Source organism: Drosophila montana, unplaced genomic scaffold (genome assembly GCF_035044405.1).
Source record: "Drosophila montana isolate Dmon_TW-CO22-7 unplaced genomic scaffold, ASM3504440v1 contig_3733_1, whole genome shotgun sequence".
Lineage (NCBI taxonomy): Eukaryota > Metazoa > Arthropoda > Insecta > Diptera > Drosophilidae > Drosophila > Drosophila montana.
In genome coordinates, this window is record NW_026998620.1 from 672221 (window position 1) to 695926 (window position 23706).

General features: G+C 37.4%; 1 long non-coding RNA gene across 1 annotated transcript in view; it reads right to left on the reverse strand.

The window, feature by feature from the left end:
* Positions 1–3898: 3898 nt before the first annotated feature.
* LOC135436399 (uncharacterized) overlaps positions 3899–23706 on the reverse strand; it is an 86009-nt gene continuing 66201 nt past the window's right edge. The window contains exon 3 of the long non-coding RNA XR_010437513.1: positions 3899–4221. This is a non-coding gene — a long non-coding RNA (uncharacterized LOC135436399). The remainder of the gene's footprint in view (positions 4222–23706) is intronic.

Consider the following 23706-nt stretch of genomic DNA (forward strand, 5'->3'; position numbering starts at 1 on the left):
ATTTCAAAGACAACAACAACAAACAGCTGGAAGAAGGCCTGAGACACCGGATATGTCGTATGGAAAAATGGGAGAATGGAAATGTGGCTTGAAGTTGAGCGCGTGTCTTCTTTTTCGCTCGTGACACGAACATTTAAATATAATACATCAATTTAAGGAATGCAAGCAGAAGAATGCATAGAAAATAAAATAAAATAAATATTTTATATATATATTTAGAAGTTAATATTTAAAAGTTAAGCACAATTAAAAAAATTACTTAACAATACCGAAACGATGGGGAGAAACGATACTTCAGCCGATTATTTAACCCCAAAGAAAGTTGTTAGTGCTCAACTATATAATCTATTTATTATATTAAGAAAATGGAGTAAGGAAATTTGTTATGTAATTGAGAGGGGATATATTGAATATTTTTAAAACTGTTCAATACTTATTTTTTCATATATAACTGATCTTATTGTTAGTATACATAATACACAAATTAATACATGTTAATATACATAAGTTAATCAAAAAATACTCTTAACAAAATATGACCATGAGGAGCTCGAATTGCCGAGTTTGATGAGAACATTTGGGAGAACAGATAATTTTTGCATTTAACGATAAATGCTTCCTGCGGAGCTATATGATAAAGTAGTTCGATATTGATAAGATAAGGCTCAGATATGTCAAGCCTAGCCGAATTTGTAAAGATATCACGACAAACAATAAAGTTTGGTGCACAAACTTAATTTTCGAGCGATCCTTCCTTCTTATGACATCTATATTGTATATATGGTCCGATACGGCAGATTCCTTTAATGTTTAAGAGTATATACTCTATTTGATTGAAGATGTCTTCTTCTACAAATTTCGTTAAACATTTCTTCTCTACAAGGTCTTAAGTATGAGAGTTTTAAACTGAACCCTGAAGTAAACGTCGAGTTCTGGATAAGTTAATTTCTCAAAATGCATATGACCGCGTGCTTCCTCGTCGTCTTTTCGTGTTCGTGTCATGTCGTGCTGGAAAGAAGAAGAGGCGCCCATCTCTAGCTCGGATGCGCCTGGCTGACGGCAGGCCAAGTTGACATTGACGTTGACGAGAGTGTTGACAAAAGGGCAAATTATCAATTGATAATGCGGCAAATTGTGAACAAAGCATTAAAAACATATCGCAGAGAGTTTGGTTAATTTATCAAAAGATATGAGAGAGGGGTTGGGGAAGGGGGAGGGGAAGGGAGAGGGGGAGGTAGAGGGAGAGGAAGAGCCAATTGGTGGGCGGCATTGTTTATAGGGCTAATAACAAGCCAAGAGATGGTTTGTAACAATTTGAAATCGATTTGTCAGAGAGAGAGGGAGAGAGCGAGAGAGAGAGAGGGAGAGAGCGAGAGAGAGAGAGAGGGAGAGAGAGAGAGGGAGGGAGGGATCGGAGCATATGGCCGGACGTGTATTACTTTTTGCTGGCATCTACTCATTAGCACGAGCATAAATCATTCTCGCTGATCGTTTCCCTGAATCGATGGACAATAAGTGAGAGAGAGAGAGAGGGAGAGAAGGAGTGTGTGAGAGAGAGAGGGCAAATTGAGCCGCAGGCAATCAGCAAAAACACTTCCGATGGCCCAACGAGCCGCTTTCAACTGCCATCTTTGAGCTGATGCAACACGTACGTGAAGCAAAACCTTTGCGTAATTTGCACGAAAACGTTTTGTTTGAAATTGAAATTGGTTTTCTCCTCTTGCCAGACAATTTAACCGCAAATCGAGTAAAACGCGCAAAACGATAGGCCCAGCCCCAGCCCAAGCCCAAGCCCCAGCCCCGGCCTGAGACTCTGAAAACTCGCGAGCAACAAAAAAAAAAGGAGTAAGAAGAGCTATCTTCGGCACGCCGAATATATAATACCCTTCCATAATGGTCACAGTGCTTTGCCCGTATCTATCGAGCTTGGTTAAGATATCTAAAAAAACAAAAAAGTTTTCCATACAACTTAATTTTCGTCCGATCCTTCCTATGCCAGATATATGATATAGTGGTCCGATGTAAATAAGACTTTGCTTAAATGTAGGGAACATAGTGAAACTTATAAATGGCGAGTTTGGTCAAGATATCTTGATAAACAAAAAAGTTTTCCATACAACAACTTTATTTTCCACCGATCGTTTCTATGCCAGCTATATGATATAAAGGTCCGATATTGTTAGGATTTTGCAAATATATGAGGAGCATAGTAAAACTCATAAATGCCGAGTTTGGTCAAAATAACTTGATAAACAAAAAAGTTTTTCATATTAGAACCTGTTTTTCGACCGATCGTTCCTATGGCAGCTATATGATATATTAGTCCGATGTAAATAAGATTTTGCATAATTGTAGGTAACATATTAAAACTAATAAATGCCGAGTTTGGTAAAGATATCTTGATAAACAAAAAAGTTTATCATATAAGAACCTGTTTTTCGACCGTTCGTTCCTAGGGCAGCTATATGATATAATGGTCTGATCAAGCTAGTTCTGACATATGTAATGCGTGCAACTAAAAGAGGAACTTTTGCAAAGTTTCATAAAGATAGCTTTAAAACTGAGAGACAAGTTCGCATAGAAACAGACAGACGGACAGATGGCCGGACGGACGTGACTATATCGACTCTGCTGTTGATAACGATCAAGAATATATATACTTTACTGGGTCGGAGATGTCTCCTTCTATGCGTTACACATGTCGCGACAAAATTATAATACCCTCTGCAAGGGTATAAATAAAGGAAAAGATTAATTCGAGCAAATGTTAAACTTTTGTGTGCGATTTAGCATACCCTACAATGGAGACGAACTATATAATTGGACACGCCGCATCAGGCAGGCACGTTTCGTATTAACAAAATCAGCAAGACCCAGATTGAGAGAGAGAGAGAGAGACAGAGAGAGAGAGAGAGAGAGGGAGAGAGGGAGAGAGCGCAGCGGTCAAATGCATGCAATTGGCTATAAAAATGGATGGCAAATGAGACGTTTGCAGTTGCATTTGCATTCGCCGCGAATCAATTGCAAATGGCCATCCATTTCCACTTCATCATCATCAATACAATGATCATTATCATGATCATTATCAGCATCATGATGATGATGATGAAGAAGAAGCAGCCATTGCTGGTTGATTGTCTGGCAACAAACAGAGAAGAAACTCTTTTGTGTCGTTGTTGATGAAAACGATTTTAAATTATTTCTTATATCAATTGCGAAAATGATATTATTGCCCCGACTCGGATCGACTTCCATTTGCGGCCGAGCCTGGCATGGCTATAACAATTATTTGCGCTTTTTGCTGTTTTATTGCTACTCCATTAAAATTGAATTGACTTTTTGTTGTTGTTGTTGTTGTCGATGTTGTTGTTGTTGTTGTTGTTGCTGGCATATTGCCTGTTAATGTTGAAAATATAATAATGCCCATTACGCCGAAACAGAAACGATTGTGCGATTGATGTTAAATTAAAAAATTATTGATTATGCAGCCGACACCAGCTGCAAAATGTTCGCACAAGCGCAAGACATGTTTTTAATAGAAGCAACGCAGGGTAATTAAACTTTAGCCAAGCTAAGCTGAAAACATTCAGAAAATATTTCAATTGGAGAATTTTTAATAAAAGCGATTAATTTTGAAAATAATTCTAGATTGTCATTTCAAAAATTACAGCTTAAATTATTCTCTGTGTTACAGTCTGCATTACGAAATTATAATACCTTCAGCAAGGGTATAGACTTACTTGCTTACAAAAATATCTAGTGTAGCAATTTCGTCTGATTTATGTGCTGTTCTAGATTATCATTTCCAAAATTATAGTTTAAATTATTCTCTGTTTTACACAATTCATTACAAAATTATAACACCTTTAGCAAGGGTATAAGACTTACTTACCTTTGTGAATTTGCAGGTTTCCGAATTCAAAAATTAACGTAAGAGCTCAACACTACGTTACGTCTTGTGCATAAACAGTGCAAAACAAAGTAGTTTTCAAGCAGTCCATATGTCATATCAGTTCACTCATTAAGCAACAGGTGGCGCAACATTTTGGTTGGCGTCTCGACTGTGCCGTTCGAGTCCACACTTAACGAATTTTATCGTATTTACGATAGAATTACGTAGAATCGATGTTTTCATAAGCTTGATATGCCTGACGCTAGAGTGCGCTCCTTATGATCCGAAGTTATTTGAGGAACGTGCGAGGACATGGTGAAGAAACGGGCCTGTTGAATATAGGAAAAGTTAAAATTAAGTAATATGCAACTCAATAAATACACTATTATTACTAGTTCTCAGATGGAGATATTAATAAAAATCTTAAATATAGTCATGAGAATTTTTACATATTTTTTATTGTATTGAAAAACATAGAAATGCAAGCAAAGGCAAGATCAAAGAACTATTTTCAGCACACTGAAGATCAAATACGCTTACAGACATTTGGCTTACGGCTGCGAGATGCATTTTAAAGCTCATTTTTGCAGGGTTTTGTGTATAATAATTGAGAAATATATAAACAAAATACTCATTTTTTGGGAGATTCTTCCTATAGAAATTTATGATAAAGGAGATGGTAAGAAGATTTGGCTTGTATGCAAGGCGCATGGTAAACTTGGACATTGCTAATCAAAGAGATATATATATGTCCGTAGATGTCTCCTTCTATGCATTACAAATAGCATGACAAAATTACAATGCCCTGTAATAACAATCAAAAAATTCCCGATTGTACTTCCGGGCAGAGCAGGTTATTTCCAGATGAGCTTTCACAGTTGAAGTCTTAAAGCTATTCCCATAACCAATTGCCTTTAAATTTATAGTGTATATAGACAGACGCGTATTTTGTCAAACTCAAAGGGCACACGGAACTCGCATTTAAACTCTTCGCACTTGTGTGCAGCTCCACAGTTGCAAAATGAAAACGAATACGCTACAGTCAAGCCTCATTAATAGCCGCCAGTTGAACATGGACCGCCCGCCCGGCTGAAGCGTCCTCCTCCCGCTCCAGCTCCTGCTCCAGATTTGCCGCCTTGCGATGTTTTTGACTTTTCATGTGATTGTCTTAAATTAGGCGATGTCAATGAAGACTGCTGCACGCACCCCGCCCCGCCCCGCCCCGCCTTGCCCCCGACCCTTGCCCGCAGCTCATTCTCTGGCAAATTGTGCGGTAATTGAAGTGTAACGGTAAATGCGGTTGGCGTCGATGTCGACGTCGACAGCGACGCGGGCAGCAGAACACTCATACGCACCGTTGCTGCTGATGAAGGGAAATGATAATTACACACACACACACACACACACACACACGCACACACAGACAGGCGCAATTTTTGTGGAAAAACGTACGTAAATAGCAAGAATCTCATTAAAAAATCTACAGCAAGGGCTCTAATGAGCGCTTACAGCAAAGAGCACCCCCCCCCCCCCCCCCCACTCTATCTACCCTCTCCCCTCACCCCGCCCCACCCATACTCCACACAGTCCAACAAAATGTAATTATATCGCATTATTTGTCATTTCGAGCAAATGAATTGAAACAAATTTAGTGTGACAAATGAATTGTTTATATGCGCGTATACGCACACACACACATGGACACATGCACATATATATATAGCTGCATGTGTGTGTGTGTGTGTGTGTTTGTGGTTACAGTCAATTTGCTTATTTTGCTTTCTAGCCAATTTGATTTGATTTGAATGCGTGCCTCGCATTAGAACTTGGCATGGTCGTATCTCTTGGCCATCGGCTTTTTGTGTGCTTTTGGCTTTTGCCTTTTGGCTTTTGGCTAGCTAATTCAAGTTTATGAGCCATGTCTAATTACCAAATGAATTGTGCAATTATTTATTTTTATTTATTAATTGGCTGCCTCACTAATGAGCCCCAATGCACTCACAATTGAGATGCGTTGCGATGAGTCAGCTTTTGACTGACTGATTGACTAACCGATTGACTGACTGACTGACTGATTTACTAACCAATTGAATTTTTGACTAACCGATTGAATGATTGACTAACCGATTGAATGTCTGACTGACTGACTGACTGACTAACCGATTGAATGATTGATTAACCGATTGAATGATTGACTAACCGAAGGACTGACTGACTAACCGATTGACTGATTGAGTAACCGATTGACTGATTAACAGACTGACTGATTGTCTGACTGACTGACTGACTGATTTACTAACCAATTGAATTTTTGACTAACCGATTGAATGATTGACTAACCGATTGAATGTCTGACTGACTGACTGACTGACTAACCGATTGAATGATTGATTAACCGATTGAATGATTGACTAACCGAAGGACTGACTGACTAACCGATTGACTGATTGAGTAACCGATTGACTGATTAACAGACTGACTGATTGTCTGACTGACTGACTGACTGATTTACTAACCAATTGAATTTTTGACTAACCGATTGAATGATTGACTAACCGATTGAATGTCTGACTGACTGACTGACTGACTAACCGATTGAATGATTGACTAACCGATTGAATGATTGACCAACCGATTGACTGACTGACTAACCGATTGACTGATTGAGTAACCGATTGAATGATTGACTAACTGACTGACTGATTGACTGATTGACTGATTGACTGACTAACTGACTGACTGACTGACTGGCGACATAAATGTCTTGATTTATGACGTCTTGTGGTTTTCGGGTCACATCATCCAGAGCCGATCGATATATATTTATATTTATTTTCTGGAGAGACTCGTCGCCTCGTCGCCAATTGGCATCGCTGGATGCGGTTTTGCGTCCGTAACGAGCGTTTTGGCCTACAATGTTGCCAACGCCAGCGGAAGCAGCCACCGCAAAGAGCCATTTATGCAAAGTGCTCAAGCATTTAATGCTGGTCCTCAGCTCCTCTGCACCTCTGCACCTTTGCGCCTCTGCTCTGCGCTCATTGTGCAACTCATTAGCACTTATTAAAATTAAGTGCAGTCAAAGGGCTGCGCTGGGCAGACCCCAGCTACACTCAGCGAAAAATATAAGGCTATTTATGTACGAGCATGACTGCATTAGAATTCATGACGAGTTTCTTTCTTCGGGTTACTAAATACAATTGGATCTTCATTTAAGTCGTCGATATATAAATTGAATGCTAGACATTTAAAAAATACTAAGCGCTTGTAATAAGAATTTACATGCTTAAATAAAGTGTAAAATAAAAAAATAAATACAAATTTGTGTTAAGAATTTACATGCTAATGAGAGCATAAATAATATATATTAAACAAAAAATATGCACAATTCCTATACGAATTTACACGCCTGAAAAATTAATTTAATGATATAATTGGCATTTACATGTATGAAAAATGCTTAAGATAATTATATAATATTTCTTATAATAAGAATTTTTAAACCGTAAAATAATAATAAGTGATAAAAATACTGAATTATAATAACAAATTATATGCTACAACATTTTTAGAGTTTCTTTAATTCAAACTCAACTAAAGCTATCGTTGATTCAGTTTTCAGTTTTCACCAATTTCTCGCCTTAAGGTTCGTTTCAAGAAATTGGTTTCGCACCTCTTTAAAGCTACCTTTTGGTTCTAGACATGTTTTGATACTTTTCAGTAGAGCAATCAAATTAAGAATTAATTCAATTTATCTCATTATGTAAATAATAATCTATATATATTATATAAAATTTATTGAAAAGGTTGATATTAGAATAGCTAGAGAATCTTGCAATAATACTTACAAAAAACATTAAGATGGCTTGATGATGATTATTATTCCTATTGTTATTATTATCATTATTATTATTATATGATTGGCACCAGACTTAAGTTCGACTGTTCTTTATCCAACTAATACATCGTCATGTACCGCAAAAAAGTTTGAATTAAATAAAAGCTTTGCACTCTGCTTAATATAATTTAATTTTTAGATTTCTTCATGTCATTCTAAATTTTTCTGCGTGTATTTTAGTAGCTGGCGGAAATGATGGGCCTAGATTTGTGAGTTGCGGGCTGGGCCCTCGCCCTGGGTGCAACATCAACAGCGACACAGACGCAGTCGCAGTTGCCGTCGCAGTCGCGGTTGCAGTCGCAGTCGATGTCGACGTCGCAGTCGGCAGCAGCTGCTGCTGCGTCAGTTGTAATCAACATTTCAGCAATTGTCAGTTACAGTTGCAGTTGTTGTGGTTGATATGCTAGTTGTTTGTTGTTGTCGGTTGTTGTTGTTGCTGTTTGTTGTCGGTTGTTGTTGTTGTTGTTGTTGCAAGTGTGCAGTGGCGCGTGTCGCTGGTTGTATTAAAAAGGCAAACAGAGTAACAGAAACAGACACAGAAACAGAAACTGAAACGAAATGCGCCTCAAAATGGCGTCCAATTATCGTTGGCTGCCATGTTTCTTTGTTTAGTTGTTGCCATTGTTGCCATTGTTGTTGTTGTTGTTGCTGTTGTTGTTGTCTGTTGCCGGGCAATAAAACATTTCATTTATTAGCTTAAGGCGCGCCCAAAATTGTGCATTTGCCGCATTCGTAATTCGACTGCAAGTTTCATTGATTCTCCAAAAGTTGTTGTTTGTTTTTGTTTTCATTTTTTGGTCGTGTCAGTTGGCAGTTAGCTTAATGCGCCCAGCTGTGCCACGCCCCTCGCGCAGCCCAGCGAGCAGTTCGCACGTTCACAGGCAAAAGGCGAAGGCTGCGGCCAAAAGGCAAACAAATTAAAACAAATTGGTCAACATAATTTTCATTATAAAAGCAATAGCAACAACAACAACAACTCGTGGAATCATCATCACATTAGGGTGGCAGCTGCTGGCGCCGCGGCTCGATTATCCTTTTCGTGGCCAATCCTTTTGCATACGTGCCGCACCTGTTGTCATGGTTAATCGACAGCCGCAGATCGCAGATCGCATTCGTCTCTCCATGCGATGGATATCGCTCTCTAATGGCGTCCCTGGCCATTAATGCCGCGAGCTGTTTGAATTGGACACGGCAGCCGGGCTGCATGTTAAGTGCTTTGCCACAGCTCCTGCTGCACTGCGGCACGGCGGAGTAGGTGTGAAGTTCGCTGTTGCAGTTCCACAAGTGTTGCCGCAAAGTGTTGGCCCTTGCATAATTATATGCAATTTATATGCACGCTGAGCCCCGTCCAGCCTGCTCCTTCTTCTTCTTCCAGGAAACGGCTACCGTGTTACCTGGTCGGGCCAGGTCAAGGGTCAAATGGACGAATGCTGCACTGATGTGTCTGAGTGGGCGTGCGAGGGGCGTGCGAGCTGCAGCTGCCTGCCTGTAGGTTGCATGTTGCGCGCGCGTTTTAAAACGCGCACAAAACGCGCGCGTGCTTTGTGTAGAGCAAACGCGGCCATAACTCGCTTAATTAGCAGTCAATATCACGCACTTCATATTGTCCAATTAATTTAGCATACGACTACGGCTAACTACGCCAGTTGCTGCACTTGCTGCTGGCAATTACCTGAGCCCGAGACAGGCCCGAGACAGGCCCGAGACAGGCGGACATGCAAAACAAAAATCAGCATATTGCATGTTCCCCCCCCCACAGACCATGCCCCAAGCCCCGCCCCCTAACAGCCCCTGGGGCGCCTAATGACAGAGCCTGCCGCTTGGCGCAGCAAAACGTCAAAACGTCAAGCATCTATTAGCCCGATTCTGTTTATAAACTTATACTATATATTTATATATTTTATGGCATGCGTCGTTGTCGTTTGTCTGGATTCAACGCCTTGTCCAGGTCCTCTTTATTCTTTTGGAATGCCCTGTACCCTAGGAAAATGGCGCACAAGTGGGGCATATTGCAGCTGGTCGAATGTGTGTTAAGTCGAAGTAAGAAACAATCGATGTATTTGGTGTTTTTAAAAACGATCGATGATTTTTTTTTTTGAACATTCGCTGTTTTCTCAGCTCTAATGATTTTTTCTGTTAATATATACTATATATAAAATATAATCTAGTGTTAAGAGTAAAGGCTTAAATCTATTTCTGATCGGAAATTATCTTGATATGTTTCCCTGACTGAGATCTCGGAGACTTTAGGAGCTAGAGAATGTAGGCACATATATTCTTCTTTTTTCGATAACCGATAAAAATCGATATAAAACTTTATTTATATCGAATTTTATAAGAGTTACGCCAAATTTAATGTCTAGGTTCTTGCTTAGTATATACATATTTTATTTATTTCTTTGTCTGAGATCTCTGAGACTTTAGGAGCCAGAGAATGTAGGCACATATTTTCTTATTTGTTCAATCACCGATAAAAATCGATAACTCGATTAACTTATCAGAAATATTATAAAAGTTACAGACGCCAAATTTGATGTCCAGATACTTGCTTAGTATACACATATTTTATTTATTTATTTGTTTGAGATCTTTGAGACTTTAGATTCTTGAGAATATAACCGATAACCGATAAATATCGATAATTAACTTAATTTTTCACGAATATTATAATAGTTACAGACGTTCAATATGATGTCTAGTTTCCCTTATAGTATGCATATTTCACTTATTTATTTTTTTGTAAATATAAGAAACACCTTAATATTTTGAATACAACTCGAGGATTCGTAGAGTTAGCGCCCTGATCTTTGGGATGGTCACTCATTTGAATGCCTTCTTATAGCCTAGAAAATTTAATAAATAATCGGGCGACAAACAGCGCAGTTATTAAAGACTACATTTTCCATAATAAAGGGCTAAGGGTTAAAAGAAGCGCAGTCGCTTTGTGTAAGTGTCTTCCCTTATAGGTATTCATATAAGTATTTCCGGTGCTGATTACAGGGCATCTGCTAGTCGAGCACGCTCAAACATTCGCATGCCCTGTGCTATTTGAAATCAGCTAACAAAGTCTGGGCCCAGCTTCGAGTTTGTTTGTTCGTTAACATTTTCTATATGCAAATGCCGCAGCCGAGTGTTGCATGCAACCGTTGCACTTGCCACAATAGTTGTTGTTGTTGTTCTTGTAAAACAATATTTAGTAAATTTATAGATTGTTGTTGTTGCTGTCGTTGTTGTTGTTGAAATTCTGTCTGAAATTCGTGTCATGCGCCTGTGTAATTTAACGTTTAATGAGAAGGCGTTTGTTGGTCATTAAACTATCGCTGCCTCAGCTGCCTCCCCGTGTCGCCTCCCCGTGTCGCCTCTGTCACGTAATTGTGACTCGACTCTTTTTTCAGCTTATTTTTTTTTAATATTTTGTGGCAATATGTCTCGCATAGCCGCTTATTAGTTGCACTAAGCAGCTTGTAACGCAGCCATTGAGCAAGTTGCGTGTTAGTTTAGCGTGTTTCCAATTTTTCTTCATTTTTTTTGGTTTTTTGGTTTTTCAGTTTTTATTAGTTGCGGCTTAGTGTGCAATCAAGGGTCAAGAGGCACGCTTAAGGAGGTCTGCCATAATTGGGCCACACAAATTATAATTTAACAATTAGGCACATTCAATGTATTGACAGAACGATTTGTACATACATTTAAAATTGAATTTTTATAATAATATTGCTAAATTTGAAAGATGTAGCGAGGCGAGCTTGGAAATGCCAAAGATTCAACACTTTTGCGGACAAATAACAGACATGGAATATTTATTTATATTTATTTATATTTACTTATATTTATTTATATTTATTTATTTTTTTTTATATTTATTTATATTTATTTATTTATTTATTTTTACTTATATATTTATATTTATATATATTTATTTATATTTATTTATTCATATTTATTTATATTTATTTATTCATATTTATTTATATTTATTTATTCATATTTATTTATATTTATTCGTATTTATGCATATTTATTTATATATAGATTAATTTATATTTATTTATTTTCATTTATATTCATATATATTTATAAATTTATTTATATTTATATGTATTTATTTTTATTTTATTATTTTTATTTATTTGTATATATTTATATATACATATATATATTTATTTATATTCATTTATATTTATTATATAATTATATTTATATGTATTTATTTTTATTTTTTTATTTATATTTATTTATATATATTTATTTATTTATATAAACTTATTTTATTGGAATAACTTTTTTTAATGCCAACTATATATAAATTTAGCCAAAATAACTATTGAATTCATGGAAGGGAAATTTAACAAGAAAGAGGAGGTATTTTTATCAAGCCGAAGATTAAATACTCTGCTAGATATACTTTGCGAATATGTGAGGAGCAGAGTAAAGCTCGCAATAGCTGGATTTAGTGAAGATATTTTGAAAAACAGACAATTTGTCTATATAGAAACTAATTTTCAATTTTTCTTAAACATTTTTGATTCAATAAAATAAACATTTATCCCATATGATATGGGAGTGCGATGTTGATAACATTTTGCTCATTTTTGTAGGGTATGGTAATTCTCTAAATTCCAAGTGTGGTTGAAATATAATGAAAACCCAAAAAAGTAGTTCATACAAGAACTTAACTTACGGACCAATTATTCCTATGGCAGTTATATGTTATAGTCATCTGATTCGGCTCTTTCTGACAAAGTTTCAGGATGATGAAAGAGTATTAACATGGCCAGATATCGCACGGGCTCTTGTTACTGATACAAAATATTCACATGGGATGGAAGATGTCTTCTGCCAGGTTGCATTTTCGTGACAAAATGTGCACGCTCAATGTAGAAACGAATAATAATTTGCACTTTTGTTGCGCACATGATTTTCCTATTAATAATTATATAATTAATTGCACTCAATAAAGGCAAACACAGACAGCAGACATTTAATGCAGATCGCAATCGGGCTAATATATAATACTATATAATGCTTGGAATTGTTTTTATTTTTCGGCATTGCATTGCCATTTTGAAAGACACACATAAATAATAACCGCAATTAATTTGGATGTAAAACACAACACACAAAATTGTCGCATGAAAAATGCATGTGAAATGCAATTAATTCAAGTGCCATAAAAACGACAACCACCCAACCGACCCCGTCGGAGCCCAACAACAATTGTTGTAACAATAACAATACAAAACAAGTAAGAGGTACTAGTCGGAAGCTCCCGACTAGGGGATACCCTGCGCCCTCTTCTTCCGACAGGCGATAGGCATAAAATGAAAGATACTTGTTATATATGCATATACTATTCTCGAAGCGAAACAGGATTTCGATTTGTATCGATTACTTTTAAACGGGGCAAGTTATCGAATATCGGAAACAAACTCGATGTGCGCGTGGACTAGGAGGACCTACAGCTGAAATTTCAAGTCTCTAGCTCTTATAGGTTATGAGATCCTGGCGTTCATACAGACGGACGGACGGACGAACAGACAGACGGACGGACGGACGGACATGGCTAGATCGACTCGACTATTGATGCTGATCAAGAATATATAACTTTATGGTGTCGGAGATGGTTTCTTCTGCCTGTTACATACATTTGCACAAATACATTATACCCTCTTTAGGGTATAAAAAAGATAAATTTTAATGACAACGTTGCCGCCATTTTTTTTTTTTTTTGTTGAAATTGTGCCAGCAAAATCGGATTGTGTTTGTATTTTCAGTTGTTGTCGCTGTCATTTGTTGCATTCGTATTAATTATAATTATAGTTGCAAAAGTATCTCATTTTACAAATTGCACTCAACGCCAACTCCGACTCCAACTCCGACTCCAGCTCGGAGTCCGATTCCAGCTCCAATTCCAATTCCAATTCCAATTTGAATTCAGCTCCAACTGGCATTTAAGTTAAATATTTTGTCTTTTGTTGTTGCTGCCGCATTCAAATTGGCGCATTAGTTGGCTAAATGTGTTTCTGGCCGGGCTCAAAGCCGCAACGAGACGGACGCCCCGTGACGGTTTGCCATTGCCAACTGCCCCCCTCCCCCCCCCCACGACTGACGTCCCCTCGCCATCGACGGGCGACCCCATGTCTATGTATGCAGATGCAATGGCCACGCCCCAGCCACAGTTCCAGCCCCAACTACAGCCTTATTTGTAATTCATAAGCTTGACGGCGGCTTTTTGATGTTTTTTATACTCTGTTTACAGGGTTAAAAGAGAGTATATTGATTTTGGTAAATAACTTTTGATATGAAAGAACTCAAAACTCTCAAACTCAAAACGTGCTTAAAAAGTATATTTAATATTTAATTTAAGAACTAACTTTTTAAGAATCTGACCCTCTTAAGGTCAAGGTTGGAAAATTCCCTGTTGTGTCCATAGAGTTTCTTTTATTGATTATTAATAATAAAGTAGTCTCTTTTCAAGCTTGGCTCATTTGTTTTTATCAAAAAAAAATTCGATTCGAGCCCAGAATTTCAAATTCTTTTTTACTCCGAAGCTTAGTTTAAAGTCCATAAAGTGAAATCAAAACTTATTTATTTTCAAAACTAGTTTGGTTTATATAAAAAATATCTTTTGCGAAACTCAGTACAAAGCAGAAATATATCTTGGTTCCCAAAAATTGGTAAATTATATACAAAAAATGCAAATTAATGCAACGGACAATTGCAAAAAAGTAGCTTATATATATATCTGACAAATCAGGGTAAAAATATAAATCTGGAAAACAAGCTGCACGAACTAAACCCAAATATACGATAAGTCTTGCCTTTGTGCTTATACTTGAGGCTCTTACACTCCTTACAGGGTATTCCGTAGTCGATTACATCCGTTCTTAATGCTCTATCTTCTTTTTTGGCTCGTGCATTTGTCATTTGGCGGCAAAAGTTTTCCTCCAATTACACGTTGCAACAATATAATGACATAATGTGTCAGGCGATTCACCAGCTGCTCCTGCTCCAGCTCCAGCTCCAGCTCCAGCTCCACAATCACAATTCACATTCGCATTCACATTCACAATCACAATCGCATTCACATTCACATTCTCAGGCACATTGTGTTTATGCAAATCGGGCATTTCTGCGGCTTATAATTGGCAACAGTCTCTGCAATCGCAATTGCGGACTCAGGCCCAGGTCCTGGCCAAGTTTCAAGTCGTAAACTGGAAACTGGGCCGCTTTGATTGGCCAGCGAGGCGTCTGGCCAGTCCGCCATTGCCCATTAGGCCGAATGAAGCGTGGCTTAGGAGGCGGCTTTGTTGGAGATTTGTTTATGGCCCAGCCAGCTCGCCCGCCATATTGTGCCTCATTAGCTTTTGGGCCGCGCTGCACTCGTCTTGGCCTTATTCGTTTACACTCGGCAAAAAAAAATGCTGCACATTTTCTACTTGCCAGGCTACAATTTCTTAAGCCGAACAACAGCTTTATCTGAAAAAGTTTTGGCTAAATCCCACAATTGTTCTAAAGTATTAAAAAGATTTTACACTTATTTTATTTCTTAAGCTGACTTGATTTAGAAACCTTTTTATCTTATCCCAAAAATTTCTGTAGAGCAGTATGAATCTATTTTTACTCTCATTTTAAGTTGATTTATTCTTGTAATAGACATTTTGCACTCACTCCAAGATCTTTTTTTTTTCTATTGTTATATTTAATTTAACTTATAAAATAGGGCGCTAAAGTTCCGGCAAGGAACCATCTAAGGAGGCGAAAAAGAAGGAGGCATAAAAAGACATACCCTATAGACCTACCCACATAAACCTCCTACAAAATGTAAATATCTAAACTAAGCTACCTTACCTTACCTACCATTGCCCGATCTTCACGCTAATAAAAGTTGCTAAGCTTTAGCAAGAGCATATCAGTTTTAAATGACAGAATTGTAAGCCCAAAAAAAAAAGAAGATTTTCAAATAGGGGGTATTTAGGCTTTATAATTTTAAATTTATCTTTTTAAAAAACCTTCAAAAACAACGCAGCTTGAAACTGCGTGGCTTGGGTGTCTGAGGATTGGACTAACAAACGGTAGGTCGCCGGTACAAATCCAGCAACATTTTTCATATGTTTATTACATTTTTTAATACTAACAGAAAAAAGTAACTTAAAAAATGAAATTGTAGTCCACGACCTAACAAACGGTAGGTCGCCGGTTCAAATCCAGCAACAATTTTTAAATTTATTTATTTAATGTATTACTTACAGAAAAAACAACTAAAAAATATGAAATGAAAAATGAATCAATTTGAACGGCATTTTATGTGAAGTTAGTTCTAGTTGAATTTCGCGCGAATTACACTTAAAACTTTATAAATGATTCGATTCCATTCGCACTCATATTAGAATTTAGATGCAGTTTTTTTCTGAGTGCATCGGTCGCTCAATACTCCGTGCTCCGTGCTCCGTGCTCCGTCCTCATCCTTGTCCACATCTTCATCTGGCGCGGCAGCATTCGCCTAATTGCCTTAATTGCGCTTTGTTGTTGTTGTTGTTGCTGCTGCTGCTGCGAGATGTGTAAAGTTGAAGTGTTAATTTTGTATCACACACACACACAGCATAATTATCAAGTGGGCCAAGTCTGGCCAAAGTCTGAAGTGTGTTTTAGCCGCCAACTCCTCGGATATGGCTTGATGCACACATGTGACTGGTTGCTGGGCATGGGACTCGGACTCGGACTTGGACTTGGATTTGGGCTTGGAAAGCTGAAAGATGAAGTTGAGTCAGAGGCCGGATTTGGGCTATCAACGGGCTCGATATAATGGCGATCGGCCAGCCATTTGACTTGCTAACCAAAAGGCACAAAAATAAATCAATTAGCTGGATGAGTCTCCCCTCTCTCTCCTCTCCGCCTCCTCCTCCTAATGGCTGACTAGACTAATTAGTCTGCGACTATTTTTGTGGCGTTGTCAATTAATTCGTTTTAGGTTTCACCAATTAACACATTTCGGTTTTGTTTATGGTAATTTCATAGCGCAAATGATAAAGCATCGATAAAGCCATGTTTTCGTTTGATTTTAATGCTAGCCAAACAGTTTTATGGCTTTATATAAGATCTTCCACTTTGTATATGACTTCAATTTGCACTTTGCACAAAAGTATCGCGCAAAAGCAGCGTCCACAAAAAGCCGCTAATTGAAATTAGTTAAAACCCACTTGAACCCCATTTTAGTATTGCGCAAATCACGTCCAAATCGAGCCCAGACTTGGAACGGGGCCTGACAGCATTCCTCTACGAAAAAACGATAAAAAAAAAAAAACAAATCAATTAGTGGCTGTCGCCGGGCCCATGCCCAGCTTTCGGAACGTGATCAGCTCATCAAACAATCCGATTAATTGGTAGAAATAGCAAATAAATAGGAAGCTCAAAACTCAACTAAACTGTCATAAGAAAACGGGCTAAGCCAATTGGAGACCATGTGCTCAAAAGTGATCAAAGTTATATGCCAAGCACGACTTGCCGAGAGATATTTTAAAGAAATCGAGTATCAAATAGTTATTTTCTAAATATATCTTTTATTTGTAATGCATTATTGATTATTAGGCCTGCATTTTTGGTAAGGCTAAAGAATTTCTGTCTATTAAGACTTGATTTTTACACACAAATGCAATTACCTGAGGCTTTTTATACCCTGAACCCATTGAAAATGGTCAAAAAGGGTATAATGTATTTGTGCAAATGTATGTAACAGGCAGAAGAAAGCATCTCCGGCCCCATAAAGTATATATATTCTTGATCAGCATCGATCTAGCCATGTCCGTCCGTCTGTCCGCCCGTCTGTCCATCCGTCTGTATGAACGCCAGGATCTCAGAACCTATAAGAGCTAGAGACTTGAAATTTTAGCTCTAGGTCCTCCTAGTCCACGCGCACATCGAGTTTGTTTCCGATATTCGATAACTTGCCCCGTTTCCAAGTAATCGATAAAAATCGAAATCCTGTTTCGCTTCTAGAATAGTATATACATATATAACAAGTATTTTTCATTTTATACCTATCGCCTGTCGGAAGAAGAGGGCTCAGGGTATCCCCTAGTCTCGACTAGAACCTCTTCCTTGTTTTTATTAATTCTTGGCCTTAGTTTCAAAGCAATTGCTCAAAAACAAGGGCAACTCAACAATATCCAAAAGACAAACCATGTCCAAAATGCCATTAAGCATGAAAATTGGTTTGATTTTGGCCAAGTTTGGGGCAGCTGAAGGTCTAGCGGGAAATAAGCTAGGATCTTCACATATTCACACTTTGATGATAGAAAAACATAATCCACATCATAATTTATGTCTTATTTTTAGATATTTTAAGACCCTCAATTGATAATGACCACAAATTCTGGAATTCTTCATGCTAATTAAAAAATTGTTGCGAAAACAGAGTAAATTATATTTTTCCAAAATCATGTATGCATTGTTATATTGAAGGAATATTGGCTCAGTTTTCAAAAGTTTAACAAGGTTTGGAAATCTCAAGAGAATATATTCAATAAAATAATGCTCCTAAAGTTATTATTGTTACGAGTTGCATATTCTTTGAAATCTATGCAGCAAATAGATGCGATTTTTGATTGTCATTGAAGTGGCTATAGAGAGTAATTTCTAAAAATATTTAATATGTGATCCGCGGAGTTGCCGTTAATTTGGATATGGGATAGAGCAGCGGGCTGCCTGGCAACATTGATTATAAGCACAAATCAATTAGTTAGCAATCCGGTCTGAGCATGAGTTTCATTAGCAATGCGGCCCTAATTAAGCTAAAAACAATCAAAGCCAGCAATTGTCATAATTTAGTCATGGCAACAGTTGAAATACCAGCAAATCGACAGTCAGACAGAGTCAATTAACATTAATATCGATCAAGACACAGACGCATTTGAGGTAACTAGAAGTTATAGCTCGATCGGAATTGGCGCCAACTGTACCCCAAAAAATGTGTCGTGTTTGGCCTTTTTTTTATTTAGTTTGAGTTTTTATACGCAGCACAGCAATTGATGTCTGCTTAATAAAACTTAACGTTTCGTATAATTCCGACGAATTGGCAGCGGTCCATGCCAAATGACAAGACCCAAAACGGGCGACACAGGCTTTATGCTTGGCTAGAGGCCTGGGAAGCGGGAATCGGGACTGGGAATCGTTATGCATTCATATATATATATATTCATATATATCTGTATATATTTGGCCTTTTTTTCGCATCACATCCGGCACCGAAATGGTGTGCTTTGTTATTTCTGCTAATTGGAGTGTCAGCTTTGAATGCGAGTGTTGAGCGTCTTTTGTTTCGACTGGCATCAATTTCACTTCACAGCCGGAAACGCCCACTTTTCATACAAATCTGCTCTATTAACATAAATAAAAACTTCTCTTTTTTCTTTGTATAATTATATGCATAATATGCAAGTTTTTATGGTTTTATCGCAAACATTTATCTTGACACTTAAAAACAGCTTATTGTTATTAATAATATTATTATTGGTATTTATTTATTAGTTATTAAATGCAGAAATAAACTAAATCTCGTCTGAATCTCTGTTTCACCTACATCTTTCCTCTGCACTGGGAGAAATAGGTAATAAGAATATCAAATAATATAAGGTATAAGTAATATTCCCTAAATTTACAACCATGGAAAGTTAGCCAAGGTTTTTGATTCAACCTCAACAAAAGCCAATAAACTTACATTCAGGAAAAGTTAGACTTGGTTTTTGGGAGCTACACTGACTAAATATATTAGGCAATATTTGATCTTCGAATAAGTCCATTGCTATAACCCAACCTACGGCAATAAATTGGCATTCAAAAAAAAGAGCTACATTGACTAAATATGTGATATATGATCCTCTAGGAACCCCAAGTTAGTCTTTTGCTGCCTCAATGTAAGGCAATACATAGTCCAAAATACAGTCAATTTCCACCTGAATATTAGCGAAAATATAGCATAAAAACTAAAACATTTTGTCTTAATTATTGGACAACAATGAACTCAACTATACTTTTCAATGACACGAATTTAAAAATTAATAATTTATAAAATTATAAGAAGGCAACAAATAGGCCAAAATAAGGAAAATACAGCCGAAAAATGAAAACATTTTTTCCTTATTATAAGGACTCAAATATAGACTATATTTTTCTATAAGACACAAATTTAAAAATTAATAATTAATATAATTAAAAGGCAATAAATAGGACAAAATATGTTAGAGTCAATGAATATTGCAGCCCAAAATTTAAAACATTTTGCCTATTCTATTGGGCAATATATGGACTAAAATATAGACTTTTTTTTTATATATTTATATATAAAACACAAATTTTGAAATAAATAAATAATATAATTAATAGAACGCAATAAATAAGCCGAAATAAGTCAAGTCAATATTAGGGAAAATGCAACCTTGAATTTAAAACATTTTGTTTTAAATGTTGGGCAATATATGCACTTAAATATAGACAATATATTTTTTGAACATCATAATAAATATTACACAAATTTAAGAATTAATAATTAACACAATTAATTGAAGGCAACAAATAGCCCAAAATACAGTCAAAGCCCAACAGAATATTGTGGAAAATACAGCCTAAAATAGAATAATCTTTGCCTAAAGTATTGGGCAATATATGAACTAATTATAGATCACAATTTTCTATAGAATATGTAAATATTAATGAAAAATAATTAACTATGTTACACAAATCTAATAATTAATAATGAGAAACAAGCAATTAATAATGAGAAGCAAATAATATTCCTTTAGACAAGTGAAAACTTGCCTGCGTCTTTTCTCTGAGTGTATTCAGGCCCGCTGATGACAATTTATTTTGTCCGACTTGTAGCTGGCAAATTTGTCAAATTACCTGCGTGTGCGAGATGTGCCCAGTGCAGTGCAGGGTATGCAAATAAATAAATAGATTAAAAATGCTTCGTAAATAAATTCTCATCTAGTCAGGTTTCGCGACTGCGAAAAGCGTTTTATGCACGCCTCAATGCTGCGGCACAGTTGTTAATTAAGTGCCATTAACTGAAGGATATAAACGCAATTAGCGCCGAGCGGATCTCAAGCAAATCGTCAACGCAAAGGCACTCCCGCACCCGGCTAATACCCTTCCCTTCCCCAAGCCCCCCTTCCCCTCTGGGGGGGGGGGAGAGCTGCATAAACGCGGCCGGCGCTGTTGTAGATGTTGCGTAGCCGCGAGCAAAGTGCCGTCTGCTTAATTAGTCTGCCTCGCTACCGATCCGTATATATATGTATATATATATATATGTGTGTGTGGATATATGGCGACTGGGCATATGTCCCAACTCATTTAAGTCGCATTTAATAAAATCAAAATCCATTATGCGTAATTTTGATTAAAACATTGGCATTGCGCGGCCCCAACCCGGCGACTGCTCATTAAATTGTCACGCATGTTGTCCCCCACACACACACGCACACACACACACTCACACACGCACACCCGATCAGTTGCTGCCAGTTCTGCAATCCCAGCAGCAGAGTCTGGGCGCACTTTGAAGTCGGTTGTGCGGGCCGCCAACGCCTGACACTTGCTTGACATCCCGTTTGACAGTGTGCATCGCGGCATGACACACACTCCGCCAACTCCGCAAACATATTCTCGGATATTTGTTCTACCCGCAATATCTGGCTGCCCCTCTGCAATTGGTGGGATTCAGCTCGGATCTATTTGCAACATCTGTCGGGGTGGAAATGCAATGCAAGGCCCGCTTCGGTGCGGCATTCTTAAAAACGATTTAATTTAATTTTTATTGTTGACATAAACGTAATTGTCAGACCATTTATCCGCATTAAGTCCTTCGATGCGTAAGGATAACAACAACAACAACAAGAACAAGAGCGACAATGACAACAATAACAGCCACAAACAAATATGGCGTCAACATTGCTTGACAAGGGGACAGGGTGGTAGGGACAGTGGAACAAATACGAGAAACTGCGCTCAAATTCTTTAATTGTGAAATTCTTGGCATAGTAACTGAAACTAATAAAGCAGCATATGAGAATGGGAATTTAGTTAAAGCTAGCTTTTATTATACCCTGAACCCATTAAAAATGGGTAAGAAGGGTATAATGTATTTGTGCAAATGTATGTAACAGGCAGAAGGCAGCATCTTCGATCCCATAAAGTATTTATATTTTTCTCAAAAAATATGTGCTAAGTTCTGTTCGAATTTGATGAAATGCGAGAGACAGTATCCCAGCTCTTCTAACATACAGAAATTAGATTTAGATTCTTGAAGCTTCTTTCTTCTTCGATTCGATTATAACTCTGTAAAAACTTTAGTTTAGATTTCTATTTTATTCTATCTATCTATCTGTCTATTCTTCTTTAGGACGAACGGAAGATCGATTTATCCACAAGGAATCAATAATAATTGCAAAACCAGTGTTGCAAAGTAGCACACAAAATACACTTAAGAGAGATCATAGTTGTTTAGGTAAATGTGTTATTTTAAGCGCAAAATGTAGTACAAATATAAATGTAAGAATAGTTTATAATAAATCCACAAGGAATTAATAATGGTCTAAGTAAGTGTTGGGTAAACTAAATTCTGCCAACCTAAACTTATTTTAATTGTGGTAAAAATGCAAAACCAGTGTTGCAAAATAAAATACAATTATATACTTAAGAGAGATCATAATTGTTTAGGTATTTCTTAGCGCAAAAGTTAGTAAAAATAAAAATGTTGTTTAGTAGATTTAATAGAGAAGACTTTATAAAGAGATTGAATAAACTTGAGCATGGGAAGGTCTTGACTTTAATTTCTTTACGAATAAATAGATATTTATCTATAAAATAATAAAGAGTTTCTATCCAGTTTCTTTATCATTCTGACTTACGTCTACTCTCAGCAACTGCACTTTTTATAATTTTAATCCGCAACCAGTGGCATTTTTAGCCAAATCGCAACCACTGTGCAGCACGGGCGACAACAACATAAATATTTACAATTTCGCACACTGTAAAATCAGTTTAAGTTTATCTGCCATTGTGGTTGTTTTACCAGAGAGACAGAGCCGAGGCTTATTCTGGCTATTCAGTGAAATGGGGTTTATCTAAAGCGAAAGCGGTTATTTTCGTTTGTTTCGTGGCTTATTTATATGCAAGTCAGGTTTTTGTCAACAGAATGTTGGACATAATGGCGCGGAGGCGTTGCCTGGTCACAGAGGGGAGGGTTAACGGGCATCACGCGCCTCACTGGACACTAATGGAAAAACTCGACCAGCCGCAGGAGGAGAAGGGCGAGGCAACAACAACAACAACTTCCTCCTGGTGGTTGGTTTCCACTTTCACGCCCTCGGCCTCAGCTCGGCTTTAAAGCGGGCCAAAAAAAAATTGTTGTTGTTTTTCTAGCCAACATTTTTTGAATGTGGATTTGTTGCCCATGAATTGGCTCAATTTATGTTATTGAAATTGTTTCAATTTGTTTGATTTGCAATTAAAAAAAGCGCCGCAATTTGTGGCTGCCACATGCCGCGTCTTGTATTTCCGCTGGGCGCGGCACGTGCGGAGTGTGGGCGTGTCTTATGTTACATGCGAATACCCTACGTCTACGTACGACTTTCACATGTGCTCACACACATTTCACATTTCACATATTACATATCACATTTTGCTAGTAATTACGCCTAATGATCTGATGTAATGTATATAGTCTGATTAAATCGGCATAATTTGATGACGCGCATTAAAATCGAATTAAAGTCAAGGCATTTTCTCTACTTGAGTCTGGCAGCAATTGCAATTAGCATTTACATAAAACAATTTTGGTATTAGAGCTAGGCTAACCCACCCCACCTCTCCCCCCTCCCCCCTCTCCCGCTCCCTGGGCCCATTTTTGGGCGTTGGCTTGCGGCAC